The sequence below is a fragment of the Aquila chrysaetos genome (assembly GCF_900496995.4).
Source record: "Aquila chrysaetos chrysaetos chromosome W unlocalized genomic scaffold, bAquChr1.4 W_unloc_1, whole genome shotgun sequence".
In the NCBI taxonomy this organism is placed as follows: Eukaryota; Metazoa; Chordata; class Aves; order Accipitriformes; family Accipitridae; genus Aquila; species Aquila chrysaetos.
Genome location: NW_024470321.1, coordinates 3,785,971 through 3,806,429, shown reverse-complemented (window position 1 = coordinate 3,806,429; position 20,459 = coordinate 3,785,971). Strand labels below are relative to the sequence as shown.

The 20,459-nt window shown below is 46.6% G+C and overlaps 1 long non-coding RNA gene across 1 annotated transcript; it reads right to left on the bottom strand.

The window, feature by feature from the left end:
- Positions 1 to 695: 695 nt before the first annotated feature.
- Positions 696 to 20,134, bottom strand: LOC121232889. The gene is made up of 3 exons (XR_005931745.1): positions 20,059 to 20,134; positions 10,638 to 10,643; positions 696 to 831 (listed from the first exon to the last, which is right to left on the bottom strand). It is a non-coding gene; the product is annotated as an uncharacterized LOC121232889 (long non-coding RNA).
- Positions 20,135 to 20,459: the final 325 nt, after the last annotated feature.

The following is a 20,459-nucleotide window of genomic DNA, read 5'->3' as shown; positions in this document are numbered from 1 at the left end:
CAGGGCAGATCCTGCTGCCTCTGGAGAATCTTCTAAGTGGTTCTGAGGATCTGTCATTAAGTCAGTGGGAGGTGTGAGTGTTTAGCATCTACCAGGATTGAGTGTCATATAACATATTCTTATTCATACATCTTGGTTATGTGCAAGAACTTTTGATAGGTGCTTTAGTTCTTTGTCATCCATGCGTGACAGGATTTAGAGGTCATGAAGAAGGCTTTGTTCTTCAGAGGTCTCAGGAGGCTCTAAAGAGTAACTGTGCTACTATTAGGACTCTGTTTTTACAGTCACATCTAGTGGTATTTTCCTGAGCAGAGCTAAATGCGGCAGTGTGGTGGTTTAACCCGAGCCAGCAACCAAGCACCACGCAGCCGCTCACTCACTTTCCCCCCACCCAGTGGGATGGGGGAGACAATCAGGAAAAGAAGTAAAACTTGTGGGTTGAGATAAGAACAGTTTAATAGAACAGAAAAGAAGAAACTAATAATGGTAATGATAACACTAATAAAATGACAACAGCAATAATAAAAGGATTGGAATATACAAGTGATGCACAATGCAATTGCTCACCACCCCGCCAATCAATGCCCAGTTAGTCCCCGAGAGGCAATCCCCCCACCCCCACTCCCCCCGGTTTATATACTAGATGTGACATCACATGGTATGGAATACCCCGTTGGCCACTTTGGGTCAGCTGCCCTGTCTGTGTCCCGTCACAACTTCTTGTGCCCCTCCAGCCTTCTTGCTGGCTGGGCATGAGAAGCTGAAAAATCCTTGACTTGAGACTAAACGTTACTTAGCAACAACTGAAAACATCAGTGTGTTATCAACATTCTTTTCATATTGAACTCAAAACATAGGACTATAACAGCTACTAGTGATGTACCTAAGAAAGGATGTACTTGAGAAGTGATACACTTAAGGAGTGATTTACTTAAGACCACCACACAGGTCTTGTAAAATAAGATATCCTTTGTATATACAAGGCATGCCTTGCCAAGGACTGGGCCCCTGAAGGAGAACTAAAAGACTGATAAGAAGGGAACATCCTACCCCAGGAGGCGCCTGAGAAGTTGGAAAATTGCTAATAGGCATGAAGTCAGCAAAAATCTTTGGTAACTGGAAGAAAGGTAAAGGCGGCAGGGGGAGATCTCGACCACCGACTCAATTCAAGACTAAAAGACTTACCCCCTCCACTCTCCTTGAGCATGCGCTCTAGAATAAAAGAACACTGTACCTTTAATTTGAAGCAGGAAAACTTTAACCCAATAGAAACTGTGCTAGATAAGCAACTACCAGTAATAGTTTTGGGGAAGAACTTTGGAAATTGAATATGTATAACTGAACTGTATAAATTGCTTGCCCGTTTAGGCATGAGGTGTGCTAGCTTTGTGGATTACCACCTAGCCCCCATCTTTGCTCAAACATGAATTGGAATAAAATACCTCTGCTCTGTGTGTATATTGGCATTTCACACACCGGGTAAAGGACCCCACTTGAGGGACAACACTAGGAAGACAATTAACTCTATCCCAGCTGAAACCAGAACAAGCAGGAAACAGGATTCCTGTCTGCATTTCAGGAAGTGAGTGCTTCAGTTTAGAGAGACTCAAGGCTTTAAAAAAAAAAAAAAAAAAAAAAAAAAAGGAAGAGGTGAGCTTGTCTGTGAATTCTGGAAACATAATAAAGATTTACAAATATTTGTATTGGACTAGAAGAATGTTCATCTGCCAGAGAGTAGGATCAGCACACCTCCCTACAAAACTAAACCCTCCTCTTTCTCCATCCTGCAAAAATATACTGAAATTGTGAAAAGGTTTGGTGGTCTCCTGAGTTTCCTTATCTGTGAAGTACCCACTCCTGGCTTTGACTCTACATCTAATGCTGTGAATTGCACTTCTGATGTATAGTGAATCTACTGTAGGGAACACCATTCGGAAGATCTCGCGATGTCACGGAAAGGTAGAAGGCTAGTCGTCGCCTCCCTATGACATATCAGTAATCCCACCTACCGTTGTTAGTATAAAAGGAATTAACTGCGCAATAAAGGACGGAGTTGGCACTCACACCATGTGTGTTATCTGTCTCTTCCCTGGTCCAGGCCAACCAGTGATCTAATCGCGGCACCTTGATATGTAGCACTGCTACATAGTGGTGACCCCGACGTGATCGGCCGCACAGGCGACGATGAGGCTTGCGCAAGCGATTAAGGTATTAAAGGTGTTAGCCGATGAGGTGGGTGCCCGCGGTTCGATTAGGAGGGTCCCCACGGGCGAATGCATCCAATGGATGCTGCGCCGGGGGGACATTGAGTTTCCTAGATAAGTTTTGAGCCCCCCAAATTGGGGAGAGATTCGGGAGTCCTTGCTCCGATCCGAGCGCGGAGCTGCTGAACGATCGCAGAGTTGGGGGAAGGTGGAGCAGGTGGTCGCGGCGGGACGGGAGGCTGAGGCGTGCTGGTTGGCGGCGCGAGCTGCTGTGTCTGCGGGTGCAGCGCCGCCTCGGGAGCAGCGGGGACAGCGCCCTCGGGGACAGCGGGGACAGCGCCCTCGGGGACAGCGGGGACAGCGCCCTCGGGGACAGCGGGTCGGACTCAGACGGAGCGGGCGGCCGTGGAGCGGGGCTCGCAGAGTGGTCCGTCCTTGATTGCGGACATGGGCACGGAGGGGTGCTGCGGAGACGGAGGTTTTTCCTGCAGAGGCGGCACCAGCAGGACCTGATGCGCCCCCCCCCCAGTATCCATGAGAGGAGTTGCGGCGGGTGGTTCGGCAGCTCATGGGGGAGGGACGGTTTGCAACGCCTCAGGCACAGGCACGGGGCATGTGCGGGCGTGACTTTACGGCACTTGCAACAACTGCCTTGGCCGCTCTTAGGCGTGTCGCGGCCATGGATAGAGCGGACCCCCCTTGCGTGAAAGTTCCGCAGGGGATTGCCGAGAGGTTTACTGCCTTTTTAGATCGGCTTCAGCTTGCTGTGCAGGCGGCAAACCTCCCGGAGGCGGCTAAAGAGGCGATTGTGCTTGAATGTGCTAGGGCTCAAGCTAACCCACAGAGCGCAGCGCTTGTCTCTCATTTGCCAGCCGGTTCGTCCCTAGGTAACGTGATACGCCATGTACTGGAGAGAGAGCAACACCGGGAAGCGCGTCCGGTAGTGGCGGCCTTGCAACAAGTTTTGCAGGCGGGTACAACCTGATACTGCTTTTGAGGAGGCAGTCTGTAAGGAGGCCGCTAATGAGCAGGATTCTGATTCTGATAATAATTCTTTTGTATCAGGCAGGGTGGACTCTGAAAAAGAGCCGGATTTATATCCCTCATTACCTCCGCCGCTGCCTCCCGCGGCCTCTGCGCGGCCGGGACCGCTGCCGTGCCGCCGCCGTCCCCCACCCCCCCACCCCAATCGCCTGGTACTCTCCCTCTCCAGGGTCTGCAGAACTTACAACGGAACCTGGCTTTGCTGCACTGCCTGTATCTCCTTCTCCTGCTAATCCCTCTAACTCTGTGCCTCTGTCTAATCTGTGACGATTCACTTAATAATTTGGGAAAAAATACACATAGTTTGATGCAACGCTGTCAAGGAAAAGCTCTACAGCAAGGAGATACCATGTTTACTTTTCCTGCTGTATGCACACCTGCCTCAAGAAATGCAAGAACCTCAAGAGTTAGAGTTGTTAGGATCAGTCATCATGAATCCCTGTGTGATGTTTAATTACACCCATAACACCACTCGAAAGGGTCAGAATGTAAATGCTATTTTGCCTGTATATAGAAATGCTACAGCTTGGTGTAACTATATCTATTCCAGAATATCACACTCTTTTTTCTATTCCAGCTGCTTTACCTGCGGGGATATTTTTAATTTGTGGGAATAGAGTGTGGGAGAGGAATTCCATCGAAACTTAACGGGAGGCCATGTAGCCTCGGACGACTTGCGTTACTAACACCCGATATTAATATGATTCACAGTAAAAGGCTCACGATAACTGACACAGCTTTAAGTGGATGGCTAACAAGTTTTGGAATTACGGGATGATTAAAAGATTTGCTTATGCATGGCTTAGTTATTTTAATTGTAATATTAGCAGTTGTAATGATTGTACCACGTATCATAAAATAGTTGAACGTATGATTGCAAAAGCATTTCATGTAACTTGGCTTGCATAAAAATAATTTAAAAAAAAAAAAGAGAGAGAGAGAGGAAGAGACAGAAAAAAAAAAATTAATGAAAACAAACGGCTGGAGAGGGGGAAGAGAGATGCAGTTGCGGAACACACAGACATGGCAGCTGAAGAGTGAGAACATCTAAGAGAAATAACCCTGCAGACACCAAGGTCAGTGCAGAAGGAGGGGGAGGAGATGCTCCAGGCGCCGGAGCAGACATTCCCCTGCAGCCCGTGGTGAAGACTATGGTGAGACGGGTCGTTCCCCTGCGGTCTATGGAGGTCCACGCTGGAGCAGTGTGCTCCTGAAGGACTGCACGCCGTGGAGGGGACCCATGCTGAAGATCTTCATGGAGGACTGTCTCCTGTGGGAGAGATCCCACGCTGGAACAGGGGAAGAGTGTGATGAGTGCTGCCACTGAGGAGGATGAAGTGACAGAGATAATGTGTGATGAACTAACAGCAAAACCTCATTTCCCGTTCCCCTGTCCAGCTGTGGAGGAGAGAGTGATAGGATAGCTATGGTAGGTAACTGGTGTCCAGCAGGATCAACCCATCACATAGACAAAATGCATTATAAAATAGAATGAAATTACATTGCAATTGGGAATTTCAAAAACAAGGGCTCTGTGTAACTCCTTTACAAGGGAATGAAAGTGTATGTGATTGGAATTAGGTGAAGGCACATTTGTAAGGTGCATTTGCTACTAATATTGCAGGAGAGACCTAAGACCTTGCACAGATATTACAAGATCAAATGGGAAATATATGAAATTAGCAGAATAAGGTGTTTTTCAAAGAATTGTCTAATACTGTTGAATGCTTAAATCCAAAAACATGATTTGAAGGTTTAAATTTGTGTATCTGAATTTATATTGCTATTGGAGAATTATTAATCATTTGTGTGTTTGCAGCAATCAGAATCACCTGAGGAGCAGTACGAGGATTGCGTCAGTTCGAAGCTAGAGTCCTCGCTGCCTTCCTCGTGAATCTGATGTTCCTAAACAAAAAAAGGGGGCGATGTGGGAGCAGCTCGGAACACCTGGCATTTGTTTTCAAGAGTGACCGTTAGAATTTGTTGTGCTGCATGTTTGCCAAGCCTTGAAGAACTAGTTTTACAAGGTCAGGTTGGAGGATGGCCTTGTGTAGGCCTGGGAAGATGTGGCTGAAGACAGTCACGAGTATGTCTATGGAATGTTTTTATCTTTAACTGTTCTGAGGACTGGCAAACATCCCAGCTGGGTCAGATATGCCCTCCTGTGCTAGTAGTATTGGCTGTGAGTCGTTAGTACTTTCTGGATCTTTGTTGAAACATATATAAGTTGGATTCTTTTGTGAAATAAAGGGAATCTTGCACGGAAAAAAAAAAAAAAGAAAAAGAAAAGGGGAAATTGTAGGAGATTTCATAGAAAATGGGGGAACATTTCTTTGAGCCTGATTATTTAGAGTTAGCATAAGTAGCCCACAGTCAACATGAGTGGACCGGAGTACGCTCCCTTTAAGCCACTACAGTATTTGCATGTTACCGTAGACACCTATAGTAAATATATTCTCACTACAGCGCACAGGAAGCAGAATAGCTTGGCGGTTGTACAACACTGGCGTGCTTGCATAGCCCAACTGGGGATTCCACGACAGATCAAGACGGATAATGGTACAGCTTATACTGCGGAAAAGGTGAAACGATTTTGTGCAATCTGGGGTATAGCCCTTGTACATGGCATTCCTTATAACAGCACCGGCCAGGCCATTGTAGAACGAGCACATCGAACCTTAAAGACCCTGCTAGATCGTCTTAGGGAGGGGGACCAGGCGGAGCCCTCCTGCTTACGGGATAATTCACCTGTTCTCCGTACACAGCGTCTCCTGTTAACTGCGTTAACTTCATTAAATCAGACAATTCGGGGGGACCTGGACCAGATGATGGCGCAACGACATTTTACGGCTACGGAAGAGAAAGGCCCCTACCCGTTGGTCCGTGTGCGTGATCCCCAGATACGCCAATGGGACGGACCATTTGAGCTGCGTTGCCTCAGGCGGGGGTACGCCTGTGTACAGATACCTGAAGGGCTACTGAAATGGGTCCCTAGTCGCATGGTTCGTCCTGTCCTAACCTCATAGTGTTTTGAGTGTTTTTTCTTTACAGATTGCTGTTATCCTTTCCTGGCTTGTGACGTCTTGGGTATCTGCTGCGAATTTCTGACACTACACCACTTAATGATAAGACAACAGAACTTCGGAGACAATAAGGAGCTGCAAGACCTTTATAGCAATTAAGAAAACTGTCATTTCGGCTTGGAGCATTTAGCTGCGGGATGGGGACTTAGGAGTTGGTTTGTATCTCTGTTAAAACTCAGGGTTTCTTTTATTCTTCTGCATTTTCTCAGGTATAATATTGCTTTTACTGTGTTTAATTAATTGTGTTCATATATCTTGTAGGTCACCTTAGCCGACATAACAGGTCAAGATTCTCTGTGCACTGCAACCACATCACTAAGCCCGTGAACCAATAGACAGGATGGCTATGACTCGTGCGGCACGTCTGGCCAGCGACCGCATGTGCCATAGGCTCCCCATGTTTCAACTGAGGGGAATTTTAGCACCCGCTGGCCACATGTGCTGAAATCTGTTCCTCTGCAAATGTACAAATACCGGGATTTTCCGAAGAGCATCGGGCTGGTGTACGGCAAGGCCATCGTTGCCTCTGTGGGGACGCCCACGTAAAGCTGGCACCTACCGATTGCTGGGCTGAGTTCGCGGATGGTGGTGACTAGATCTGCTAATGCTCTTCTAATAGAAAAAGGGAGGGGGAATTGTTGTGGGAACATATTTAGCTAACGGTCACAAGAGCATTCCAGATGCCTTTAGAAGGCCTTGAACAGAATAAACAAGAAGACAAAAATAAGAAAGATACCAATTAGAAAAACACAGGTGCATATTCCACGATAAAGAGAACTTGGCACAAACAACCTCAATTTGGCAGTTTATCTTGACCAATTAGACTGAGATAAGTCTCGTATATTTAGTTAGTATGACCAATTATATTTTATGTTTATGCGCGTGTGCAGTGTTGATGCAGCCAATCATTGAGTGCAACTGGACGCGTGGACAGTGCATGAATAGTGTGTGTAACCAATGGGAGCTAGTTGGACATGAGGAGGGGGAGATGTAGGGAACACCGTTCGGAAGATCTCGTGATGTCACGGAATGGTAGAAGGCTAGTCGTCGCCTCCCTATGACATATCAGTAATCCCACCTACCGTTGTTAGTATAAAAGGAATTAACTGCGCAATAAAGGATGGAGTTGGCACTCACACCATGTGTGTTATCTGTCTCTTCCCTGGTCCAGGCCGACCAGTGATCTAATCGCGGCACCTTGATATGTAGCACTGCTACACTCTACCAGGTTTTTTGTTCTGCTTTCCTGTTTTTGTTCAGTACAATTTGCTGAGGCTTTAAGCTATGGTTTATTTGATGGGAAGGGCAGAGGAGGAGGAGCTCTGAGTGACTGCATTGCATTCCAGCTCTTCCTAGAAAAATTGCATTGTCTCAAGGCATATTTTTTTCCTACTCTGGGGAAACTTGCATTAGTCTAGCTCTTCCACCACCTTCTGAAAGACAAATGGAAACCCCAGCACTTGCTGATCAGCAAAGAAACTCAAATCACTATTTGACTAGAAGGGGGCATCAATGTATCACAGAATCTCCCCAAAATGAAATATGCAAATGAAAACATAATTGTTCATTTAATCAATAGATTCTGAGTATTCCACAGAAAAAAACCACTATGTTTTTTGCCCAAAACGTATCAAAAGAAATTTAAAAATCATGGCCAACTTCACAATTTAAACTAAGATTATGAAGTAGAACAGCATGGTTTGCTAAACAATGTTCATCATGGAAAGCCTGGACAGTACTATCAGGTATTCAGTTTTAGAAAACAAAGCCCCTTGACATCAGATAGTTCAGTGATGTGAGCAGAACTGTCAGCTGACATAAACAAGGTTATTAAATTACATAGGGACTGGGTACTGTAAAATTTTGTAGTAGATTTCTAAATATAACCTACAGTGTGAATGGAGCAATGGCAGTGACATGGCAATATGTATATTAAGGATTTTCAATCCTCTTCTCAGTCAAAACTTATGGTTATATTAAATAGTAACAACAAAAATGGCTGACATTCAATAATACAACTATGACCCAGTTTTTATAAAATTATCTTTAACCTCATGCTAATTCTTTAAAGCTCCTGAAAAACAAACTGTCGTGGTTTCAGCCCAGCCTGTAGCAAAGGACCACGCAGCCGCTCACTCACTCCTCCCGCCCCCCTCCGGTGGGATGGGGAGGAGACGGAGGAGAGAAAAGAAAAAAAACCTGGAACCTCGAGGGTTGAGATAAGGGCAGTTTACTGGGACAACACAAAAAAAAAAGGTTACAACAACAACAACGGTACTAATGAAAGAGTATACAAAAAAGAGTGATGCACAGTGCAACTGCTCACCACCCGGGACCCGACGCTCCGCCACTTCCCCCACCGAAAGTCGAGAGAGAGCAAGAGAGCCCTCCCCCTGGCCCACTCCCCATTTATATACTGAGCATGATGTCACATGGTATGGAATAGCTCCTTGGCTAGTTCAGGTCAGCTGCCCCGGCTATGCCCCCCCCACCTCCCAGGTTCCTGTAAAAATTAACTCTATCCCAGCTGAACCCAGGACATTATCCACCCCTTATTCTATACCATCTACATCACGCCCAGATCTTACATTTTCCAATCAACCACTACCACTTTCCTTGTCTTATATACATATATATATATATATATGTATATGGACACCCACCCACCCACCCACAAACAAATAGTATTCCTTTAGTCGATGGGTTATCCCTCCAATGTGTCCATCAATTTTATTTAATCCATGACTTTGGGGCTCCATCTGTTGTAACACTTCTTCAAGATAAGAGAGATGGTGTGAGGTGCTGGGTTGTTGTATGCTGTCTCTGGAACTTCTGGCTGGTACATTTGGTGCAACCCACACCCTTGGTCTGCAGGTCGAAGATGTTGATCTTGAGGAAATTGCTGGGCGCCAGTTCAAGTTCCATCACTGTTGTACTTGGCTCAGTTTCAAAGTCCATCCTTCAGTCATTTGGGTAATTCTTACAGTAATACCCTTGATATGGCATATAGCCACTATAGATACAGTGACATACATTGGCAAGTTATTTAGCAGTTAAATATCATACAGCCTAGTTCACTGGCTATTCTCTCCCAAAATCAAATCTCCCTGAGGTACACATCGAACTTCCCCATCCTTCTGCATCACCCACCAGGTGTACCCAGGTCCCTGAGCAAAAACAACCCCTTGGATGGGTTTGTCTCTGCTTGAGGGAGGACTAACCCAGACTGTCTTCCCTAACATACTCCTCGTGCACTACAGGGACTTTATCCCCTTCTACAGTATGTGGAAGTCTTGGTTGGGCGGGGCCCGCCCGATTGGTGGATCCTCTAGTATTAAATAACCAGGTGGCTTTTGTTAAATGTGTATCCCAATGTTTGAAAGTTCCACCCCCCATTGCTCTCAATGTAGTTTTCAGCAGTCCATTCTATCGTTCGATTTTTCCAGAGGCTGGTGCATGATAAGGGATGTGATATACCCACTCAATGCCATGTTCTTTGGCCCAGGTGTCTATGAGGTTGTTTCGGAAGTGAGTCCCGTTGTCTGACTCAATTCTTTCTGGGGGTGCCGTGTTGCCATAAAACTTTCTCTTCAAGGCCCAGGATAGTGTTCTGGGAGGTGGCATGGGGCACAGGATATGTTTCCCAGCCATCCAGTGGTTGTTTCCACCATTGTAAGCACATGGCACTTGCCTTGGCGGGTTCGTGGGAGTGTGATATAGTCAATCTGCCAGGCCTCCCACTGTTTATATTTCAGCCATCGCCCTCCATACGACAGGGGTTTCAGCCGCTTGACTTGCTTAATTGCAGCACATGTTTCACATTCATGGATAACCTGTGCAATAGTATCCATGGTTAAGTCCACCCCTCGATCACAAGCCCATCTATATGTTGCATCTCTTCCCTGATGGCCCGAGGTATCATGGGCCCACTGAGCCATAAATAGCTCACCCTTATGTTGCCAGTCCAGGTCCACCTGAGACACTTCAATCTTGGCAGCCTGATCTGCTTGCTGGTTGTTTTGATGTTCTTCAGTGGCCCGACTCTTGGGTACATGAGCATCTACGTGGCGTACTTTTACCACTAGCTTCTCCAGCCGAACAGCAATATCTTGCCACAGTGCGGCAGCCCAGATGAGTTTACCTCTGCACTGCCAGTTGCTCTGCTTCCATTGCTGTAGCCACCCCCACAGGGCATTTGCCACCATCCATGAGTCGGTATAGAGATAGAGCACTGGCCACTTCTCTCTTTCAGCAATGTCTAACGCTAGCTGGATGGCTTTCACCTCTGCAAACTGACTCGATTCACCTTCTCCTTCAGCAGTTTCTGCGACTTGTCGTGTAGGACTCCATACAGCAGCCTTCCACCTCCGATGTTTTCCCACAATGCGACAGGACCCATCAGTGAACAGGGCATATTGCCTCTCATTTTCTGGCAGTTTATTATACAGCGGGGCCTCTTCAGCCCGTGTCACCTCCTCCTCTGGCGACATTCCAAAATCTTTGCCTTCTGGCCAGTCCGTGATCACTTCCACAATTCCTGGGTGACTGGGGTTTCCTATGCGAGCTCGTTGTGTGATCAGCGCAATCCACTTACTCCACGTGGCATCAGTCACGTGATGTGCAGAGGAGACCCTCCCTTTGAACATCCAGCCCAGCACCGGCAGTCGGGGTGCTAAGAGGAGCTGTGTTTCAGTACCAACCACTTCTGAGGCAGCCCGAACTCCTTCATATGCTGCCAATATCTCTTTTTCAGTTGGAGTATAGCGAGCCTCGGATCCTCTGTATCCCCGACTCCAAAACCCCAGGGGTCGGCCTTGGGTCTCCCCAGGTGCTTTCTGCCAGAGGCTCCAGGTAGGGCCATTCTCCCCAGCTGCAGTATAGAGCACATTTATAACATCTTGTCCTGCCCGGAGTGGCCCAAGAGCTACTGCATGAACAATCTCCTGCTTAATTTGTTCAAAGGCTTGTCATTGTTCAGGCCCCCATTTAAAATCTTTCTTCTTCTGGGTCACTTGATAGAGAGGGCTTGCAATCAGACTGTAATTTGGAATATGCATTCTCCAAAAGCCCACAACACCTAAGAAGGCCTGTGTTTCCTTTTTGTTGGTCAGTGGAGACATAGCTGCTATTTTGTTGATCACATCCATAGGGATCTGACGACGCCCGTCTTGACATTTTATTCCTAAAAACTGGATCTCCTGTGCAGGTCCCTTGACCTTACTTTCTTTCATGGCAAAACCAGCCTTCAAAAGGATTTGGATTATTTTCTTCCCTTTCTCAAAGACTTCTTCTGCTGTGTTGCCCCATACGATGATGTCATCAATGTATTGCAGGTGCTCTGGAGCTTCACCTTTTTCCAGTGCAGCCTGGATCAGTCCATGGCAAATAGTGGGGCTGTATTTCCACCCCTGGGGTAGTCGATTCCAGGTGTACTGGAAACCCCTCCAAGTGAAGGCAAACTGTGGCCTGCACTCCGCTGCCAAAGGAATGGAGAAAAATGCATTAGCAATGTCAAATGTGGCATACCGCTTAGCTGCCTTTGATTCCAGTTCATATTGAAGCTCTAACACATCTGGCACAGCAGCGCTCAGTGGCGGTGTGACTTCATTCAGCCCACGATAATCTACTGTTAGTCTCCATTCCCCATTAGATTTCCGCACGGGCCACATGGGACTACTAAAGGGCGAGTGAGTCTTGCTGATCACTCCTTGACTCTCCAATTGGCAAATCAGCTTATGGATGGGGATCAGGGAGTCTCGGTTGGTGCGATATTGCCGCCGGTGCACTGTCGTGGTAGCAGTTTGCACTTGTTGTTCTTCAACCTTCAGCAACCCCACAACCGAAGGGTCTTGAGAGAGACCAGGCAGGGTAGACAGCTGTTCAATTCCCCTCCGTCTCCAATGCAAGCTATACCAAAAGCCCAACGGTACCCTTTTGGGTCCTTGAAATACCCCCTCCTGAGATAATCTATGCCAAGGATGCACGGGGCCTCTGGGCCAGTTGCAATGGGGTGTTTCTGCCTTTCATTCCCAGTCAGGCTTACTTCAGCCTCCAATACGGTTAGCTCTTGTGATCCCCCTGTCACACCAGAGATACAGATGGGTTCTGCCCCTTTATAACTTGATGGCATTAGAGTGCACCGTGTGCCGGTGTCTACTAGAGCCTTGTACTCCTGTGGGTCTGATGTGCCAGGCCATGGAATCCACACAGTCCAATAGACCCAGTTATCCCTTTCCTCCACCTGGCTGGAGGCAGGTCCCCTCTAATTCTGGATAGAATATTCGTTACTCACTTTTCGCACACGTGAATCAGAAGTCCCTTCAAGAGGATCAGAAATGAGATCAGCCCATCTACTTCTATTGGCTTTGTGTGGCAAGGTTTTGGTAGCGGGGGGGTTACAGGGGTGGCTTCTGTAAGAAGTTGCTGGAAGCTTCCCCTGTGTTCGAGAGAGAGCCAATACCAGCCAGCTCTAAGACGGACCCGCCATCGGCCAAGGCCGAGCCAATCAGCGATAGTGGTAACGCCTCTGTGATAACATTTTTAAGAAGGAAAAAGTTGGGACAGGCAGAATTCGGCAGCCGGAGAGAGGAGTGAGAACATGTAAGAGAAACAACCCTGCAGACACCAAGGTCAGTGAAGAAGGAGGGGGAGGAGATGCTCCAGGCACCGGAGCAGAGATTCCCCTGCAGCCCATGGTGAAGACCATGGTGAGGCAGGCTGTCCCCCTGCAGCCCATGGAGGTCCACGGTGGGGCAGATATCCACCTCCAGGCTATGGAGGACCCCACACCAGAGCAGGTGGGTTCCCGAAGGAGGCTGTGACCCCGTGGGAACCCTGCGCTGGAGCAGGCTCCTGGCAGGGACCTGCGGATCTTGGGAGACAGGAGCCCACGGAGCAGGTTTTCTGGCAGGACTTGTGACCCCTTGGGGGACCCACGCTGGAGCAGTGTGCTCCTGAAGGACTGCACACCGTGGAAAGGACCCATGCTGGAGCAGTTCGTGAAGGACTGCAGCCCGTGGGAAGGACCCACGTTGGAGAAGTTCGTGGAAGACTGTCCTCCCGCGGGAGGGACCCCACGCTGGAGCAGAGAAGAGTGTTGATGAGTCCTCCCCCTGAGGAGGATGAAGCGGCAGAAAATAACGTGTGATGAACTGACCGTAAAACCCATTCCCCGTCCCCCTGTGCTGCTGGGGGGGGGGTTGGTAGAGAAGCCGGGAGTGAAGTTGTTGCCCGGGAAGAAGGGAGGGGGTGGAGGGAAGGTGTTCTGAGAGTTGGTTTTATTTCTCATTACCCTACTCTGGTTGATTTGTAATAAAGTGAGTTATTTTTCCCCAAGCTCAGTCTGTTTTGCCCGTGACGGTAATTGGTGAGTGATCTCTCTCCTGTCCTTATCTCGACCCACAAGCTCTTTGTTATATTTTCTCTCCCCTGTCCAGCTGAGGAGGGGAGTGATAGAACAGCTTTGGTGGGCACCTGGCAACCAGCCAGGGTCAACCCATCACACTACTGCATCTGGGGGACTGCTCATAGGAAACTGGAGCAGCAGTTTTCCAAGAAGAATCCTCTTTTCTGGTTGCTTTTTCTCGCAACTCCCGTACCCGTGCATCCAGGACTGAGGTAGGTTTTCCATCCCACTTCCTCATGTCCTCTCCATGGTCACGCAGGTAAAACCACAGGTTAGCCCGTCGTGTGTACTTTCTCTCTCCTCTCTCTTGGGCACAGGAATGCTTACTCCCAATAGCTGCGATGCGGGCCTGTACAGGTGGGGAGGAGGACATATCCACTTTGAATTGCTGGAACTCTCGGACAATTCCTCTACAGCCGAGACACAGGCCCGTAGGGAGGAAGAGAGACTTCCTTCGTATTGCCGGAGTTGGACAGCCAATTCATCCATTTGTCCATGGCCTTCTTTCCAGGACATTACTGCCAATGAGTTGGCATAGGTTGGTGGTGCACTTTGTAGAAACTTCCGCCACATGGGTTGTGTGCATTGGACTTCATCTGGGTCTATGGGTGACTGCGCATTTTCTGGATCATTATAAATCACCTCCAGCACGGCTAATTCCCTCAGGTACTGGATACCTCTCTCCATGGTGGTCACTTGCCTTGGTGACATGTAACTTCATCCTTGAAGGGGTATCTTTCCTTTACACCTAACAGAAGTCGCCTCCAGAGGCTGAGGACTTGTGTTTTTCTCCCAATCGCCTTGTCGATGCCCCCTTCCCTAGACAGAGATCCCAACTGCTTGGCTTCCTTACCCTCTAATTCCACACTACTAGCCCCATTATCCCAGCATCGGAGCAGCCAGGTAACAATGTGCTCACCTGGGTGGTGGCTAAAATCTTTTCGCATGTCACGCAACTCACTCAGGGATAGAGATCGGGTAATTATTTCAGGTTCTGCCTCTTCCTCCTGTTCTCACGATGACCCTGGTTCATCTTCATCTCTCACTGAGCGAACTGATTTCTTTGTGTGTTTCTTTTTCTGTACAGGGGCGACTGATACTGGCACAGGTTGGTTCTCTGGTTTAGCTGCAGTATCTGTCACCAGGGTTGGGGTAGCCACGGTGCCTGCTGTCGGGGTTGGGGTAGCCGCGCTGCCTGCTGTCCTGTTTTCCATCTTTTCCCCCTTTTCTCCCTGAGGGTGCTGCCTAATATCAAGCAGTGTTTGGTAGATACTGGCCAGGGCCCAGCACAGTGCAGCGAGTTGTACGTCTTTGGAATAGCCACAGCATTTTCCTTTCAAATATTCTACCACTTCATGAGGGTTCTGTAGTTGTTCGGGAGTGAACTTCCAAGCCACTGGGGGTGAGAAGTTCTCTAGATACCTGCCCATATCCTCCCACATGCCGTGCCACCCATGAATATCCAGCTTTGGGGCAGATCTCTGGGTGGTACTCTTAAAGAGCCTTTTTGTAGCCCTAAACAAGACCTGAAACATATTCAGGAGGCATAGCACTAACAGCACACTGGCTTGTGCATCCCAAGGATATTCAAAGTTCTCAAAAGCTGTTGTAATTAGTCGGAAGGAGAGAAGGGAGGCGAACGGACGGGGGGAAGTATCCCCCCCTAACTTCCCCATGGATTGGCTGTAATTACCAATAAAATCCGATAGAAGGTGCCCAAAGTATGGAAATGATATCACTACTGCCTCATACAGATACCAGCTTAACCTCATGACCAGTGATGTAATCATTTCACAAGTCGACATTGCCCAGTACAGCAAAATGATATCCCAATCACTCTCCAGAGGCGAGAAACGCAAACTACAGGCAATACATAGAGCATATAAGAACTTACAAAACGCCACCATGTAAACAAATGAACCAACATTGTGACTAACATCTATTATCTAAGAAATGCGTATGACAAATTTGTTTTCAACACGCTCTGGCCAGATCTGTCGTTATCTCAACCCTTCGTGCCCCACGTTGGGCGCCAAAAAGGACTGTCGTGGTTTCAGCCCAGCCGGTAACAAAGGACCACGCAGCCGTTCGCTCACTCCTCCCGCCCCCCTCCGGTGGGATGGGGAGGAGACGGAGGAGAGAAAAGAAAAAAACCTGGAACCTCGAGGGTTGAGATAAGGGCAGTTTACTGGGACAACACAAAAAAAAAGGTTACAACAACAACAACGGTACTAATGAAAGAGTATACAAAAAGAGTGATGCACAGTGCAACTGCTCACCACCCGGAACCCAACACTCCGCCACTTCCCCCACCGAAAGTCGAGAGAGAGCAAGAGAGCCCTCCCCCTGGCCCACTCCCCATTTATATACTGAGCATGATGTCACATGGTATGGAATAGCTCCTTGGCTAGTTCAGGTCAGCTGCCCCGGCTTATGCCCCCCCACACCTCCCAGGTTCTGTAAAAATTAAACTCTATCCCAGCTGAACCCAGGGACACAAACATATAACAGTTTCTCTACCATAACACAAAAATTCATTCACACCTCTGGACTTTAGATAAGAGTTTCTTGCTTTTTATTTTTATTAACAACTTTTAAGAGTATTTTCACTTTGTTAAATTGAAATATAGACGATGTGCTATATTTATGGAAGTTAATCATCAAAGAAATCAAATCCTATATTAACATGCTACTTGAAATATTTTTATTTTTATTTCTGCAATGTTGATATAAGTTTGTAAAGAAGCATGAGTAGGGTTCTTTAAGCAAAAAAAATCTATGATAAAAAGACTGCCTTAAGAGAATCTCAATTTAATTATATGATCTAGTTTTGAACTTTAAAAAACTATTATAGATACAATCTTTTTATTCTTTATTCAAATCCCTTTATCTATTATTATTATTGTTTTGTTATAAAAACAGCTCCCTCTATATGAACAACCTAGCTTTTGCAAAAGAAAACAGAATTTGGATTGTACCTAGCCATTTTTTTACAGTGTTTACATAGACAGTGTTTGCTATCAATAATCCTACATAAAGCATTTAGCTTCTTGGGCATTTGATATTGTACATGTGTGCAAATAAATGTGACTAGTGCATCAATGAATACTAAAAAGTTATCATTAAGACGATATGTAATAAGTTCTTCAATGCACTATATACAAATGGGAGGATCTTTTCTTAAGAATTTTATACTTGAAAATTTATATTGCATCTACTGTAGATAAAAGCAAGTAAGTTGGAAAACAAGTATTGGTTCAATTGCAGAAAGCAATATGATAAATACTGGAAAACATACTTTGCTATTGTTATTTTTAAATAACAGCTAAGGAAAACAGAATCTGTGTGTTTTTCTCGTGGTTATACTTACTTTAAAACATTGAACACAATAATATTTAACAAACATGGTTTTCTGGTTATGCAAATAAGCAAAACCCCTCAACTATAAATATTTATGCAGATTTGGTATACTGTATCAGTGTCATATTTATAACTAAATATGTTTACTTATTATAAGTACTGATAATATTTAGAATGAATACTTTATAAGAACACTGATGTAAATGTTAATTTACTTTTTCCCCAGCTTGGAGTGCAAAAAGATTCAAAAGTATTGTTTGCTTGAAAAGTGCAGTTTTCATAAACTTCCATGGTCTCTTATTCGTTATATTTTCTAATCACACAGAAACACTTACTATTTTCCTGATATACATGTTCAGCAAAGCCTTCATGAGCTCAGGAGAGTCACAATTAATACAAGATATTTCCAGACTTTTATATACTATAAGCTTATAGAAGAATAAAAAAGAGCCACAGTTGCAATTATTATCACTGTCAATTGCACTGTAAGCCATTAGAAGAGATACCGGCAGGACTTCAAAAAACAAAATCTCATCTTATTTTGTGGAAATGGATGAGGGATATAGGCTCCAAAAGGATCCCACAGAAAGGCCATTGGCAAAGTTAATTCTAAAATCATCTAAAAATATATCCCTGAGGGGAAGCAGGACAGTTGTGCTGGAGGTGTCCCACACTAATCATGAAGCACTTGTAACTGTGTAAGGGAACATCCTTTTCCTATGGTATGCTTTGGCAGAGATGTGGCTGGCTGAGAGCACAGGCTGGAAGGGATAACTGGGATTTCCTGCTGCATGAGACTTTCCCTTTGCATGAACATTTCCTATATTCAGGGCTCTTATCACATTAGTCAAGTGAGAAACTCTTACGGTAAACCCTTGGATAGTTTATAGCAGCCACTGAAGAATATAGAACCACAGAACTAAGGCAGACCAGATATGGCCAATGCTCCAATTATTCACTGCTGCCCAGAAAAAGGCCTTCAAATCCTTAACAATCTGCTTAACTATTTTTTCTATGGATTATGGTTGAACAATCTGGTTTGGCTGGCATCAGACAGATAAGGAGTAGTCAGGAAAAAAAAAAAGAAAAAAAAGAAAGAACACCAAACCAAAATCTCCTCCGTCTCCCAGCACAATAAGGGAGCTAGTAACCAGGGAGTAAAACTGATATTGAAAAGATATCCACTGTGGCAGGTTGACCCTGGCTGGATGCCAGGTGCCCACCAAAGCCGTTCTATCACTCCCGCCCTCAGCTAGACAGGGGAGAGAAAATATAACAAAAGGCTCATGAGTCGAGATAAGGACAAGGAGAGATCACTCAACTAATTACCATCACGGGCAAAACAGACTCGACTTGGGGAAAATTAACTCACTTTTATTACCAATCAACCAGAGTAGGGTAATGAGAAATAGAACCAAATCTTAAAACACCTTCCCCCCACCCCTCCCTTCTTCCCGGGCACAGCTTCACTCCCGGATTCTCTACCTACCCCCCTGAGTGGTGCAGAATGGAGAATGGGGGTTACGGTCAGTTCATCACACATTGTCTCTGCTGCTCCATCCTCCTCAGGGGCAGGAGTCCTCACACTCTTTCTGTGCTCCAGCGTGGGGTCCCTCCCACGGGAGACAGTCCTCCATGAACTTCTCCAATGTGGGTCCTTCCCATGGGCTGCAGTTCTTCACAAACTGCTCCAGCGTGGATCCCTTCCACAGGGTGCAGTCCTTCAGGAGCACACTGCTCCAGCGTGGGTCCCCCATGGGGTCACAAGTCATGCCAGCAAACCTACTCCAACGTGGGCTCTTCTCTCCACGGGTACGCAGGTCCTGCCAGGAGCCTGCTTCGGCGCGGGCTTCCCAAGGGGTCACAGCCTCCTTCGGGCACCCACCTGCTCCGGCGTGGGGTCCTCCATGGGCTGCAAGTGGATATCTGCTCCACCGTGGACCTCCACGGGCTGCAGGGGAATCTCTGCTGGGGCAACTTGGAGCACCCTCTCCCCCTCCTTCTTCACTGACCTTGGTGTCTGCAGGGTTGTTTCTCTCACGTCCCTCACTCCTCTCTCCAGCTGCAGTTTCTGTGCCCCAGCAACTTTTTTCCCTTCTTAAATATGTTATCCCAGAGGCGCTACCATTGTCGCTGATTGGCTTGGCCTTGGCCAGCGGTGGGTCCATCTTGGAGCTGGCTGGCATTGGCTTTGTTGAACACAGGGGAAGCTTCTAGCATCTTCTCACAGAAGCCACCCCTGTAGCTCTCTCGCTACGAAAACCTTGCCACACAAACCCAGTACATCCGCAAACCCCTCAATTGCCTTTGTTTAATTCTTAACTTACTTCAAGTGTGTCTTCCATCCTCACAGTTTCTAAAAGAGAATCAATTTATAACATTAAGTAGCTTTTCTGAAAGGGCTTAATCATCTACAAGAGATCAGCCACTCTAAGAAAGTAAGTCTCAGACTGTGTCATGGTTTAACCCCAGCCAGCAACTAAGCACCACGCAGCCACTCACTCACTCCCCCCCCACCCAGTGGGATGGGGGAGAAAATCAGGAAAAGCAGCAAAACCTGTGGGTTGAGATAAGAACGGTTTAATAGAACAGAAAGGAAGAAACTAATAATGATAATGATAACACTAATAGAATGACAACAGTAATAATAAAAGGATTGGAATGTACAAATGATGCACAGTGCAATTGCTCACCACCCCACCGACCGACACCCAGCTAGTCCCCGAGCAGCGATTCCCCGCCCCCCACTTCCCAGTTCCTATACTAGATGGGACGTCACATGGTATGGAATACCCTGTTGGCCAGTTTGGGTCAGGTGCCCTGGCTGTGTCCCCCTCCCAACTTCTTGTGCCCCTCCAGCTTTCTCGCTGGCTGGGCATGAGAAGCTGAAAAATCCTTGACTTTAGACTAAACACTACTTAGCAACAACTGAAAACATCAGTGTGTTATCAACATTCTTCACATACTGAACTCAAAACATAGCACTGTACCAGCTACTAGGAAGACAATTAACTCTATCCCAGCTGAAACCAGGACAGAATGGTAGATAATTTTCAGGCCTCTTGGCAGCTTTCCTCAAAGACATCACTCCCCATACTGAAATTACCGCCAGTGACTTTGAGAACTGAATTCAGTTCCCTGCTAGCTAGGATCTCCCAGCACTGCAAGCAGAGGATTTTCTAATTTGGGTAATCTTTGAAAACAAATCTAGCTGGAAAAGGTCAGAGAGTTAGAAAAAATAAATTCTCAAGGATAAATTATGTCTATCAATCAATTTATCTGATGAAATGTACTATTTATATGGTAAAGGGTACTGTGAGAAACTATACTCTTTCAGAAAAATTATAAATATACTATAACTGT